Here is a 12,963-nt window from a genome sequence, read left to right as displayed (position 1 = left end):
CAATGGGTGAAGGTATGAATTATGCCGATTTCTTTTTGAATTAAAAAATGATGGTAGCATTTTTCGTAGGGTAATCGATGATGTCTTGAGAGAGCATATATGGAAATCATGTTACGCCTATGTCTTTTCGGAAAACGAAAAAGAGCATGTCAGTCACATTGACTTGGTCCTGAAAAAATTAAACCAAGCCATTATGACCATCTTGCAAGAGTAAACCCATTTTTTTACAGAAAGTGTCCAATACCTCGGCTTCGTAGTGACCCGAAACAAGGCTACAAATGACCCTGCAAAGGTAGCAGCCAAGGAACACGCAGAACCAAAGATCTTACCACCCGACCACTTATCTATCTTCTTAAAGGAGAAAACGGTTCCGTAAGTAAACACATGTGTAGGAAAATAGCAATATCAGCAAAGAGACGCATTTAATAAACTTTGAAACATTTTGTCATCAGAAGATTCCACTCTCAAATACCCAGGCTTTTAGAAACCGTTCGATCTGACAACCGATGCGACAGCTTAGTGCTGTACTGTCGCAAGGGAAAAAACCCATAACGATGATATCCAGAACCCCTTCGGACTGCGAGACCCGTTACGCAACTAACGAAAGAGAGTTGCCCGCTATATTCTGGTCTATAGGAAAATTAAGGCAGTCATGACACTGTTTTTTTATTTATTTTACATTTTCATTTTTTATTTACAATCTGTCTTCTAAATGTTCAGCTATTGTCTACTAGACCTAGGGCTTAATTATATATGTCGTGACACGATGATATAACTTGAGTTAAACGGCCGTTGCGCGTCACACATCTCTAATTCGTTGTCCGTTTCTTTACTTCTGTTATTTCTTATGTTATACTCAGACGATTGAGCGTAGATAATTCTGAGACTGAGTGAGATAAGGCTATCTGTCGCTGTACGTGGTCCCTTGTGTTGTTTAGCGTGTGTGAGTAAGCTTGCACACTTGGCGAATATCGATAGCCGCTTGCAGCGAATTGTTTTTACTTCAAACGTGCAATCCCGAAGTAAATTATAAACCGAATTGAAGGCGTTCTCTTTTGATAAGAAACGGCGCCGCTGTCGTGACAAAAACACTGAACCAGACCAAAAGAAAAGAAGAGTGTTATCTGCGGTGTGTCTTTTTTGTGGAAAACGAGGACATAAAGTTGCAGAATGCCGATCGAAAATGCGTAAAGAGTGAGAGAGATGAAGCCACAGCGCGAGTAGTCAAGTCTCACGTGTTCCAAATGTGGCCAACCAGGGCACTTCGCAAACAAGTGCTCAAGTAACGGAACACCAGCTTTACCCGCAAAGATCCAGCAGAAGAGTGTCAACCTATGTTTTGTTGCAGAACCAACCGCAGTTATGGAACATCAAGGTGAGCTCTATTCAATTTGCTTTGACTCCGGTACGTTGCAAATACATATTAAGTCAAGTTAAAATTAATGAAAATGTAATTGAAATAATGTTCCATGTTGTAAGAGAAATGCAATTGATAAATGATATCATAATCGGGCGAGAGATCCTGAGCCATGTTGTTATTTCATCAGATAAGTTTGAACTCGTAAAATCGAAAACTGTAAATATTTGTTCTTCAAGTAAGCCAACATTTAACTTATCCGACTTAGACACCGAATTGGTCGGTAACGAGAAAGATGAATTAATTAAACTAATTGAAACTTGTTCGACAGCATTTATTAAAGGAATTCCATGTACACGAGTTAGCACAGGCGAGATGAAAATACGTTTAATTGACCCCAGTAAAACTGTTCAGCGACGGCCTTATAGGCTTAGTCCTCAAGAGAGAGAAACAGTTAGAAATCAGTTGAGCGAGTTGACTAAATGTAATATCATACGCCCTAGTTGCTCCCCCTTTGCTAGCTCCATGTTGCTCGTCAAAAAGAAGAATGGGTCAGATCGCCTTTGTGTTGATTACAGGGAACTAAATTCAAATACAGTTTCAGACAAATACCCGTTGCCGCTTATCAATGACCAGAGAGCTAGACTTTGTGGAGCTGACTTTTTTTCGTGTTTAGATATGGCGAGTGGCTTCCATCAAATCCCAATTCACCTCGACTCAATAGAATATACCGCATTTGTGACTCCAGATAGCCAATTTGAATTTTTAACAATGCCTTTCGGTCTTAAAAACGCGCCAGCAGTCTTTCAGCGTTCTGTAATGAATGCTCTGGGTGATCTTGCTCATTGTAATAAAAACGTAAGGTCATATTGTCTGGTGATTTCAGTGAAAAAACGTCGTGTTCCGTTTGACTCTTTTTTATTGAATGTCTCGATATGAATATATTCTTAAAGCTAAGAGCTCGCGCTGCGCTGCCTACAAGAACAACAGCAGAGCGGCAGCAGCGGCTATGTATATAAGAATATTTTATGCTCACACATAAGGCGAGAGCGCGAGAGAGATCCATATGCACATGTTATATACATGCGTTGTCAAGCTATGAAAAAGTGCTAACAATTGCACTTCCCACGTAACGAGCTCTGTGGCGCGTTTGGACCGATCGTATTTCTGTCGGCCAATTTGTGTTTATGCAAAACACAGGAGCACAATGTTGGCATTGGTACAGTGTGTATTCGATAAGATAATATGTGTATACTACATCTCCCTCTTTATGAAAAATAACGTAATATTATATAGTTAATTTAATTGTATATAATATTATAGTAAACATTTTTTTCTCTTTTTTTTTAGTTTTTTGTAACATATTTTGAAATGTAAAAATGATTATTAGAATACAAAAATTGACATTGATATAATTTTTTTTTTATTTGTCGCCGTATGAATTCTAAGCATGGCCATTTTTGCAATTGGCAATTTTTGTAGAAATTGTTGGTAAAATTAAAACTAACGAAACTTTATCTACTGTTTATTTTTATTATTTTAATTTTTGTATTTTTTAAATTTTTTTTTTGCTTATTTTCTTTCTTTTATTTACGGTCTGGTGATAATATGTTATAGCTGTGTGTGTGTGTTTTTTTTTTCGTTGTTTTTGCTTAGACTCTTTTCCAGTGTTCGTAATGAACGTCTTCATTGGATGCACTTATAATACAATGTTCAAATACAGCTTTTGAGGCCGTTTTTGTATATTTATTTGCAATTGGTAACTAAATATTTTGCTAGATCACATATGACTGCATATTCGTTACCATTCTCAGATATTGGTAGAGGACCAATAGTGTCTACTATCACTCTGTCGAAATCACTAATAGGAATGTCAGTTATCTTTAAAGGAGTATTGTATTGAATCTTTTTTTTTAATGTAAACATTTGCTTCTTTTTATAATTGGGTCACCGGCTTGAGTATCGCTACTCTTATATATATATGTATATGTATATATGTATTAATGCCCATTATATTTTAAAGATTCTATTGATTTCATAGATCTTTTTGCTCGGTGCCAATTTGTGTTTGCTGATTAGTATACCGGCCTGCTTTTTAAGCCTTTGGAAAAACTGACCTAAGTCGAGAATTCCATTAGTATATAAATGGCTAACATCATATCTTGCAGTAAGAAAATACATGCAAGGTCACTACGTTTACGAATTTCGTCATTGTTTATGACTTCTTATACGTTGGGCTTAGAAGCTTTAGTCAGATTATGCCTAAGCAAATCTACTTTATATTGTTCTTTTCCTGCGCAGCAATTTTCTGTTTACTAATATCTGGTAGTGACTTCAGATTTTTATTATTCGATTCAATAATTTCCAGTTTGGTTTTTGCATAATAATTGTGTTGAAAGTTTAAAAGAATCGTTAATAGATCAAAGTAATTTTTGAAAGAACAATTTTTATTTTTTTCAAAAACAACAAAAAAGAAACACAGCAATAAAAAAATTTTTAATTTTTTTTTTAATCCTAACTATACTGACTGAACTGAAAACTCATATTTGATTTATATTTAGTTAGCTATTCATCTAGTCACTTGAGGAATATGCCTACTTCTGAGTTACAGTTATTATTATAAGCAAAATATACATGGAGGTAAACAGAGCAGAGTTTATGACATTATTTACAGCATTAGCCTTATGTATTTTACTTCTTCCTCTTTTTGATAAAGATTTTTATGAAGGTAGATGGGATAAGATATTTAGAGAACCTATAAATGATGTGGTTAATAAGTGCACAACTTTTAGTTTACATATCATCAAATTTCAAGTTACAATAGCTTTACTTATATTAAGCTTACACCAAAAGTTGTGTGTTAGTAGATGAAATTATGTGAAAAAAAACAGGTTGTTAATGAACTTAATTATCGCACCCCGCGTAAACGCGTTGCAAGTGCTAAAAAAATGAAGCGGTGAACTAATTAGTCCGCTTCTTCTTCTCCCGATGTAGAAGGTATTCAGGAATGGTTAAAGGTCTTGGCCCATCCTTCGCCTGCGCCTCCAGTGCCTCTCGAAGTGAGCTTTTGTCGTTTTGTGGTGCAGGTATACCATCCATACCCTTCCAACGGTGGTACAGCCAGCGGATATTGCTTGCTGTACTATTACTGTTTTTTCGAATCCCAGAACGTTGGCATAGTGGGCGGCCCTGCCTACCATGCGTTGTAAATGGTTCTTCATGCTTTTTGTTGCTTTCTCTAGCTTTGCAGGCCATCGAATATGTTTATAATAATTTTTTTTTTTTTTTGCACTTTAACTTTTTCTTTATATTTGTTTCAAAAATATTTTTGTACTTTCACCGGCCCTGTCACGGTCGCCATGTAATAAAAACGTATGGTTATATTGTCTGGCGACCACGACATGACTGTCATGGTTGCCAAGTAATGATTTCGGTGACAAAACGTCGTGTTCAATTTGACTATATTTTATTGAATGTCTTGATATGAATATATTCTTAAAGCTAAGAGCTAAGTCTACAAGAACATCAGCAGAGCGCTAGCAGTGGCTATGTATATAAGAATATTTTATGCTCACACATAAGGCGAGAGCCGAGAGAGATCCATATGCACATGTTATATATATGCGTTGTCAAGCTATGAGAAAGTGCTAACACTTGCACTTCCCACGTAACGAGCTCTGTGGCGCGTTTGGACCGATCGTATTTCTGTCGGCCAATTTGTGTTTACGCAAAACACAGGAGCACAATGCTGGCATTGGTACAGTGTGTATTCGATACGATAATATGTGTATACTACATCATACTTTCGTAATCGTTTATATTTATATGGACGATATTATGGTTGTGTTACCAAGAAAGGAGTCTTGAATGGAAAGGTTAAAAATTGTTTTAAACATTCTTACAAATGCTGGATTCATTTTTAACATTAATAAGTGCAGTCTCCTTAAAACAGAAGTTCAGTATTTAGGCTTTGAGATACGGGCGGGGGAAGTTCGGCCCAACTCACGGAAAATATCTGCGTTATTGGCATAGACAATTTATTGGTCTGGCCTCATATTTTCGAAAGTTTGTTCCCAACTTCTCCCAAGTTATGAAACCGTTATATTCTCTATTTTCTGGATATGGAAGTATTACTTGGAATCCTGAATTGGAAAAAGTTAGAAAACACATCGTTGACATTCTTACAAACGACCCTGTATTAGTAATATTTGACCCTCAATACCCTATTGAGTTGCATAAAGATGCAAGCTCCATGGGATATGGGGCGATGCTTATACATCGAATACAAAATAGATCTCATGTTGTAGAATATTTTAGTAAAACCACCTGTTTTCGGAGTCTAGGTATCATTCTTATGATTTGGAAACCTTAGCTGTGGTTCAGGCCATAAAACATTTCCGTCATTACCTTCTTGGTCACAATTTCGTTGTGTTTACCGATTGTAATTCATTGAAGGCTTCTCGTACCAAAATAGGTTTGACAACAAGGGTACATCGTTGGTGGGCCTATTTACAATCGTTCAATTTTGACATACAATATAGAGAAGGAAAGCGTATGGCTCATGTTGACTTTTTGTCCAGCATCCCATTGCCTCCCGAATCGCATCCAGCTGTATCTAAAATTCCCGAAAATAGAGTAAATTTAGCTGAAATTTCTAGCGACTGGCTTCTCGCCAAACAGCGTTTAGATCCCGAAATAATAGAAATTGTCACTAAATTAAACTTCGATGAGTTCTCCGTAGACTTGGCCAACACATTTGATTTGCACAAAGGAGGTTTGCATCGTAAGGTACAGCGAAATGGTAGGACACGTTGCTTGCCGGTTGTGCCACGACCGTTCAAATGGTCGGTAATAAACCAAGTACACGAATCGATTAAGCATCTTGTTTGGCAAAAGATACTTGACAAAGTTTATCAATATTACTGGTTTGCTAAAATGAACAAGTACGTTCGTAAATTTGTCGCTAACTGAATAACTTGTCGGACTTCTAAATCTCCTTCTGGGAAAGTCCAAGCTGAGCTTCATCCTATCCCAAAGGTCAGTATACCTCGGCATACGGTTCACATTGACATTACAGGAAGGCTAAGCGGAAAAAGCGATTTAAAAGAGTACGTCATTGTTCCGATCGATGCTTATACAAAATACGTTTATTTGCATCACGTTCTAAAGTTAGATGCTGAAAGTTGTATTATGTCTGTGAAATCTGCAGCAACATTATTTGGGGTACCAAATCGCATTATAGCAGACCAGAGTAGGTGTTTTGCTAGTTCGGACGGCATGTCAAAATACTATGACGAGGTTGAGCCTAAGCTAATCCTTGTCACAAATTAAATTAGCATGTTCCACTACATTGAGCATTGAACTGCTCAACACAGAGGTGAGGCCGGACGCTCTACACGTGCTTATCTCAGGCCTAAAATAAACAGGAGGGCAGTTGTATTTCCTATACAGCCAAAATACCTTCCATCGGCATTGGCATTAGCTAGGGAGACTGAAGCCAGCATTAAAGTTCGTGACAAGGTATGCTAGGGCAATGGAGCAGGAGATACAGAATTATGACTTTCTGACTTTGCAAACTAAAACAAGAGGAAACGCTATAGTCGACAGCCGCGACTATAAGATACCCTTTACTGTTTTACACAATTTTAAAATATTCATTTTGTTAGTCGAAATTACCCAAGCGCCACCTATTGCCGGAGAAAGCATGTCGAATAACTGATAGTGACTTCACTGCCCATGTGAGGCTTTATAACCTAAATTTCTTCATAAGTAGCGATATAATGTTCCGATTTGAAAAGTCTTTTGTAAATCGATAGATATTAAGAGAAATAAGTTATACAATGTCAAACGAAGGCATTCATAATATTATTATAGACGCCACAGTGTTTCGCGGTTTGTGGGCGTTAGAGTGGGGGTGGCCGGATAAAAACTCGTAGGAAGTTGCAGTGGCAACTCTAAAATGCGTATTCTTAAGCCTAACTTTCTAGCTTTTTTAGTTCCCGAGATTTTTGAATTTTTGTTTTTACGGGTTTTGTAGGCTTTAGGGTTGGCGTGGCTAGATGGAAAAAAAAACAATTCGCATTTGGGGCATCATCTACATGCCTAATCCGAACTTTCTTTCACTTATTCACTTATGGGTGGGTGTGGCCAGATAATAGTACCACTATAAGATGCGCTGGCATGCAAAGTTTATACATATTGAATTTCAACTTTCTAGCTCTAATAGTTTCCGAGATTTCAGCGATTTTAGTTTTTCGCGATTTGTGGGCGTTAAATATTGTAGGAAAGCTCATATCTCGGTAAAATGTAAGCAAATAGGTTTTTATGATGCCCCAAATGCAAATTGTTTTTTTCCCATTTAGGCACGCCCACTCTAAAGCCCGTAAACCGCCAAAACTGTACCGTCTACAATATTATTATGAATGCCTTCGTTTGACCTTGACAACCACTCTTACGCCCACTAAGCTTAAAAGACGGTTTTTCAATATTGTAGGAAAGCTTATATCTCGGTAACTATAAGAGATAGAAAGTTCGGATTAAGCACGTAGGTTTCTATGATACTATGAAGGCGAATAGTTTTTTTCCGATCAAGTCACGCCCACTCTAACGCCCAAAAACCCGAAAAACCAAAAATAGAAAAATCTCGAAAACTATAAGAGCTACACAATTTTGCTTAGGAACACGTATTAAGGAGATGCCTTTGCAACTTGCCACGAAGTTGCATCCGGTCGCGCCCACTCTAACGCCCACAAACCGCGGAAAACTGTGGCGTCTATAATATTATTATGAATGCCTTCGTTTGACCTTGTGTAACTTATTTCTGTTAATATCTATCGATTAGTCAAAGATTTTTCAAATCGGAACATTATTTCGCTATTTATAAAGAAATTAAAGTTATAAGGCCTCACATGGGCAGTGACGTCACTACTCAACATACTTCCTCTGACAATAGGTGGCGCCTTGTGAATTTCCACTAGCAAAATAATATTTTAAAATTTTGTAAAACAGTAACGGGTATTTTTTAGTCGCGGCACTCGACTATAGCGTTTCCTCTTGTTTTAGTTTTAGTTCATCGAAAATTTCAGATCGTATTGAGTATAATGATGTTGATGGTTTCCATGTGTTCTTCTATTTATAGAAATATATAGGATTTGGTGTTGATGACTTTGTTTTTATGTTCTAGTTGTGTGCGTTATTGTTCCTATAACTGGAATTGCCGCTTTTAGGGCGTAGGATATTGGTGAGAGGTTATGAAGTATGTTGTAGATGAGGCGTGCTGCCTTGTTCTTTTTATACACCTTACTCGTAAAGTAAAATGGTATATTAGATTCGTTGAAACGTGTGTAACAGGTAGAAGGAAGCGTTTTCGACCCTATAAAGTATGTATATTCTTCATCAGTATATGTCCGTCTGTCCGTCCGTCCGTATGAACGCAGAAATCTCATATAATAAATACAAAATTGTCATCAATCAGGCAGATTCCTGAAATCCCTACGCAGCGCAAGTTTATTTCAGTATCCTAACATGCCCTTTCTAGCGCCCACAATCATGGAAAACTAAAACCGCTTAAATTTGAGGAACTGTTTGACCTGGAAAGTTGGGACTAAGTATGTATAATCTTGAAATGCTAGCGCATCTCAAGGTGGAACCATTATCTAGCCACGATCGAAAGACGGTTTTCGTCATGGAAAACTAAAACCGCTTAAATTTGAGGAACTGTTTGACCTGGAAAGTTGGGACTAAGTATGTATAATCTTGAGATGCTAGCGCATCTCAAGGTGGAACCATTATCTAGCCACGATCGAAAGACGGTTTTCGTCATGGAAAACTAAAACCGCTTAAATTTGAGGAACTGTTTGACCTGGAAAGTTGGGACTAAGTATGTATAATCTTGAAATGCTAGCGCATCTCAAGGTGGAACCATTATCTAGCCACGATCGAAAGACGGTTTTCGCTTTTGTAAAAAGGCTGAAATCTCGGTAGCTATAAGTGATAAAAAAGGTGCTATTAAGGATGTAGTTTCTAATGATACCCCCAATGCGTATTATTTATTTACTGGACACGCTCACAAAAATTAGAAAGCCAAAAACGCTTAAAAACAAAAAAAAAACGCTTTGTCATCTTGAGATGACACCGCAGCTCGAAGTGGTGTTCTCCTGCAGCCTACTACGATGCCCACAAGCCGCGGAAAACTGTGACGTCTTTGTTTGAGTTTGTATAATATTTCTAGTTTATACGTATCGATTTACAAAAGATTTACCAAAGATACCAAAGATCGGAATATTATCTTGCTATTTATGAAAAAATTTACGTTATAATTGTGACATAACAATCAGTTAGTATACAGTCTTCACACACTCCGTCTGAACGCGGAGATTTCGGGAACTATATGAGATACAGAGTGGAGCTCCGTACATAGCGCAAGTTTATTTCAGCATCCTGCAACGCCCACTATAACGCACACAAAAAAAGGGGTATTCATAATATTATAATGTATGTCTTCGTTTGACATTGTACACCAATTTTTTTTTAATATAATATCGATTTTCAAAAGATTTTTAAAATTGAAACACTGTTTTGATATTTATGAAGAAATTTAGGTTATAAGGCAGTGACGTAATAATCAGATACTTAACATGCTTTTTCTGACAAAAGGTAGGGCTTTGTCCATTTTCAATAGCAAAAATAATATTTCAAAAATGTCTTAACGAGTATCGAGTAACTTATAGTCACAGCACTCTACTATAGCGTTTCTTCTTGTCTTAATTTAGTCGCTTTATAACATCATTTCTTGATGATATGTATGTAGCCCAGTCAATTTTGAACTATACTAGTAGTTTATACGATATTTTAAATTGTGTCGAACTAACAATGGGTTCATTGTAAGAGTGGTTTCCAGGAAGAGCAAACACCAACTTGATAAACAAAAAAGTGCTTAATTACTGTTGTTTCGATTGCGTTAATATATCGCAACTAACTATATCGACAATGTGTATATGGCCTCCCGCGGTAGATCAGCGACGTGCGTTTTGCGTCTGCACCTCTTGGGTCTATGCAGTAGATGTGCTAGCCAGTCCCGACTCCAAGCCTTCCAGAAATGGCGTATACTTGATTGCTTGGGTTTGGTTGTGGTCGTTTTTTCTTGGCTACGTTTTGTTGAATTTCCTTTGACTGGTTCAAATCGTTCTCCCAGCAACTAGATACACCGGGCAATCGCGTCTTGGCTTCATTTTTGGCTTTCTTCTTCGTCGAGGAAGAGTTTATTGCAGCATCCTGCCACGCCCACTCTAACGCCCACAAATCGCAAAAAAATAAAATCGCTGAAATCTTAGGAACTATTAGAGCTAGAAAGTTGAAATTCAATATGTACAATCTTTAGATGCCAGCGCATCTCATAGTGATACTACTACTATCCAGCAACACCCACCCATACGCCCACAAGGCTCCAAAGACGGTTTTCGCATTTTCTAGAAAAGCTGATATCTCGGTAACTATAAGAGAAAGGAAGTTCCGATTAAGCATGTAGGTTTTTATGATGCTCCCAATGCGAATTGTTTTTTTTTCGATCAAGCAACGCCCACTCTAACGCCCACAAACCCCAAAAAACGAGGTTTCTTTTATAACTTATTTCTGCCAATCTCTCTCGATGTACCAAAGATTTTTCAAATCGGAACATTATTTCGCCACTTATGAAGAAATTTAGGTTTCGAGGCCTCACATGGGCAGTGACGTCACTATCAGTTACTCAACATTCTTTTTCCGACAATTGGTGGCGCTTGAGAGTTTTAACTAGCAAAATGAATATTTTAAAATTGTGTAAAACAGTAACGGGTTTCTTATAGTCGCGGCACTCGACTATAGCGTTTTCTCTTGTTCACTATAATATTTGTTTTGTTTAAAATTTATTGAAAGCTCAAATTATTAAAAGCGTTACTGTTTTATAACTATTATTATGTACATTTTTTAAAAAAACAAATATTTTATTCAGATGGAACCATGTTCTGATCTATGTCTGGCTTCGTATCGTCTGGATCCAAGCTTAAGCATTCGGCAAAATATTGCTCCATGGAAGAATATAAATGTTCAAGCACTCCATTTAATTCGTGACCTTCATCTGCATATGCCTGAAAAACCCATTAAGTTATATGCAGTAAATTCCATTTTTGTATATTACCTGATATCGAAACAAAATATTAGCGCTTGTTAATGATTGAGATAATTGCACTCCGTGAACAAAAGGGGCGGTGGTGTCAGCTATTCCGTGAATTAAAAAGTATGAGTTTGATTTTATTAAACGTGCTCTCTGAGTGGCATCTGCCTCAACATATCCTTTATAGTTTTCTGTAGGTGAACCCAATACACGTTCAGTAAAGGCTGAATCTAAAAGGAAAATATTTAAAGACTATATCGATCAATTTTTAGACAGGCTCCAGAAGTCGGTCCCTAGTGAGTTAGTTGAAGCCTTTAAACAAGTAATATTTCAAATTTATCTAGTATATTTTACCAAGCGGTTCATGCGTTCACAGTCCCGACTTCTTGGAAAATGGTCCATTATTAAGTTAAATTCTTACTGTAATACAGCCAGTCTGCAATAGGAGATATGGCAATTCCACACTTAAATATGTTCTGTTCGGTACCGAGAACCATTGAAGTAACATAACCGCCATAGCCCCAGCCCCACAAACCTACTCTGGTTTCGTCTAAAAATCCCATCGTATCAAGTAAGTACCTTATAAAACAGATTTTATGAAAATTATATTCTTAAAAATATATTTTAAGTACTTACCGTAACACATATATTTGATCTAAAACTTCTACTCCTCCTAAATGACGGAATAATTTTTTTTTACTTTGTCCTTTTGAACCTCTTACATCTAGTCGGATATAAACAACATCATTTCTTGATGACATGTATGTACCCCAGTCAATTTTAAACTTCTCGGAAACAGATTCTGAACCGGGCCGACCATTTCTGAAGGAAAATATATTTTTGTAAGATATTTAATTAGTAGGAAATGAGATAACTTATCACTATGAAACTAAGCAAATACTCCTTTTTATATATTTTATTTATTCACCGTTAGATATACGCTTTTTTCATTTATTGGAAAATATGGTGTTGCGGATATTCGAATTGTATAGGGCATTTTTAATTTACAGGAATTACAAATAATATAACAATTAAGCGACTTGAATATTCCGCTAGGGATAGATAGGACTGCTAATTGATAGATAGGACTGCTAGCTTTAATGCGGGGCCTTGTATATACGCCAGACCTGGTACCGATCGCGGCGCTCTTCACTTGTCCTAAGGGCGTTCACCTTCACGATCCGCACTTTCGGCCACTGGTTTTTCGGCTGTCCGGAGTTACACACTTACACGATGTCCCCTTCTTACTCTGTTCGGAACATTTGGTGCGCCTAGTTATCACTGGCAGGTATTCTTGAAGCCATTGCTTTCAAAACGAGTCCGTCAGTTGTTGTGATTCCATCCACCTCTTCTTCAGCTGCACTCCTTAACTCTACCAGTTGAGCTTCCAAGCAGGAAATGATTTATTGTCATGTCAGGTGCCGCGAGTTTACGATCGCCTCCGCCTCCATCAAGG

At 37.3% G+C, this 12,963-nt stretch overlaps 1 long non-coding RNA gene across 1 annotated transcript; it reads right to left on the bottom strand.

Annotated features, from left to right (window-relative positions):
* Nucleotides 1-11,360: 11,360 nt before the first annotated feature.
* Nucleotides 11,361-12,052, bottom strand: LOC108112066. The gene is made up of 3 exons (XR_005993963.1): nucleotides 11,929-12,052; nucleotides 11,532-11,737; nucleotides 11,361-11,481 (listed from the first exon to the last, which is right to left on the bottom strand). It is a non-coding gene; the product is annotated as an uncharacterized LOC108112066 (long non-coding RNA).
* Nucleotides 12,053-12,963: the final 911 nt, after the last annotated feature.

This window comes from Drosophila eugracilis, unplaced genomic scaffold (genome assembly GCF_018153835.1).
Source record: "Drosophila eugracilis isolate 14026-0451.02 unplaced genomic scaffold, ASM1815383v1 contig_1569, whole genome shotgun sequence".
NCBI classification, from domain to species: Eukaryota; Metazoa; Arthropoda; class Insecta; order Diptera; family Drosophilidae; genus Drosophila; species Drosophila eugracilis.
The sequence above is the reverse complement of the archived record's forward strand: the minus strand, read 5'-3'. Positions and strand labels throughout refer to the sequence as shown.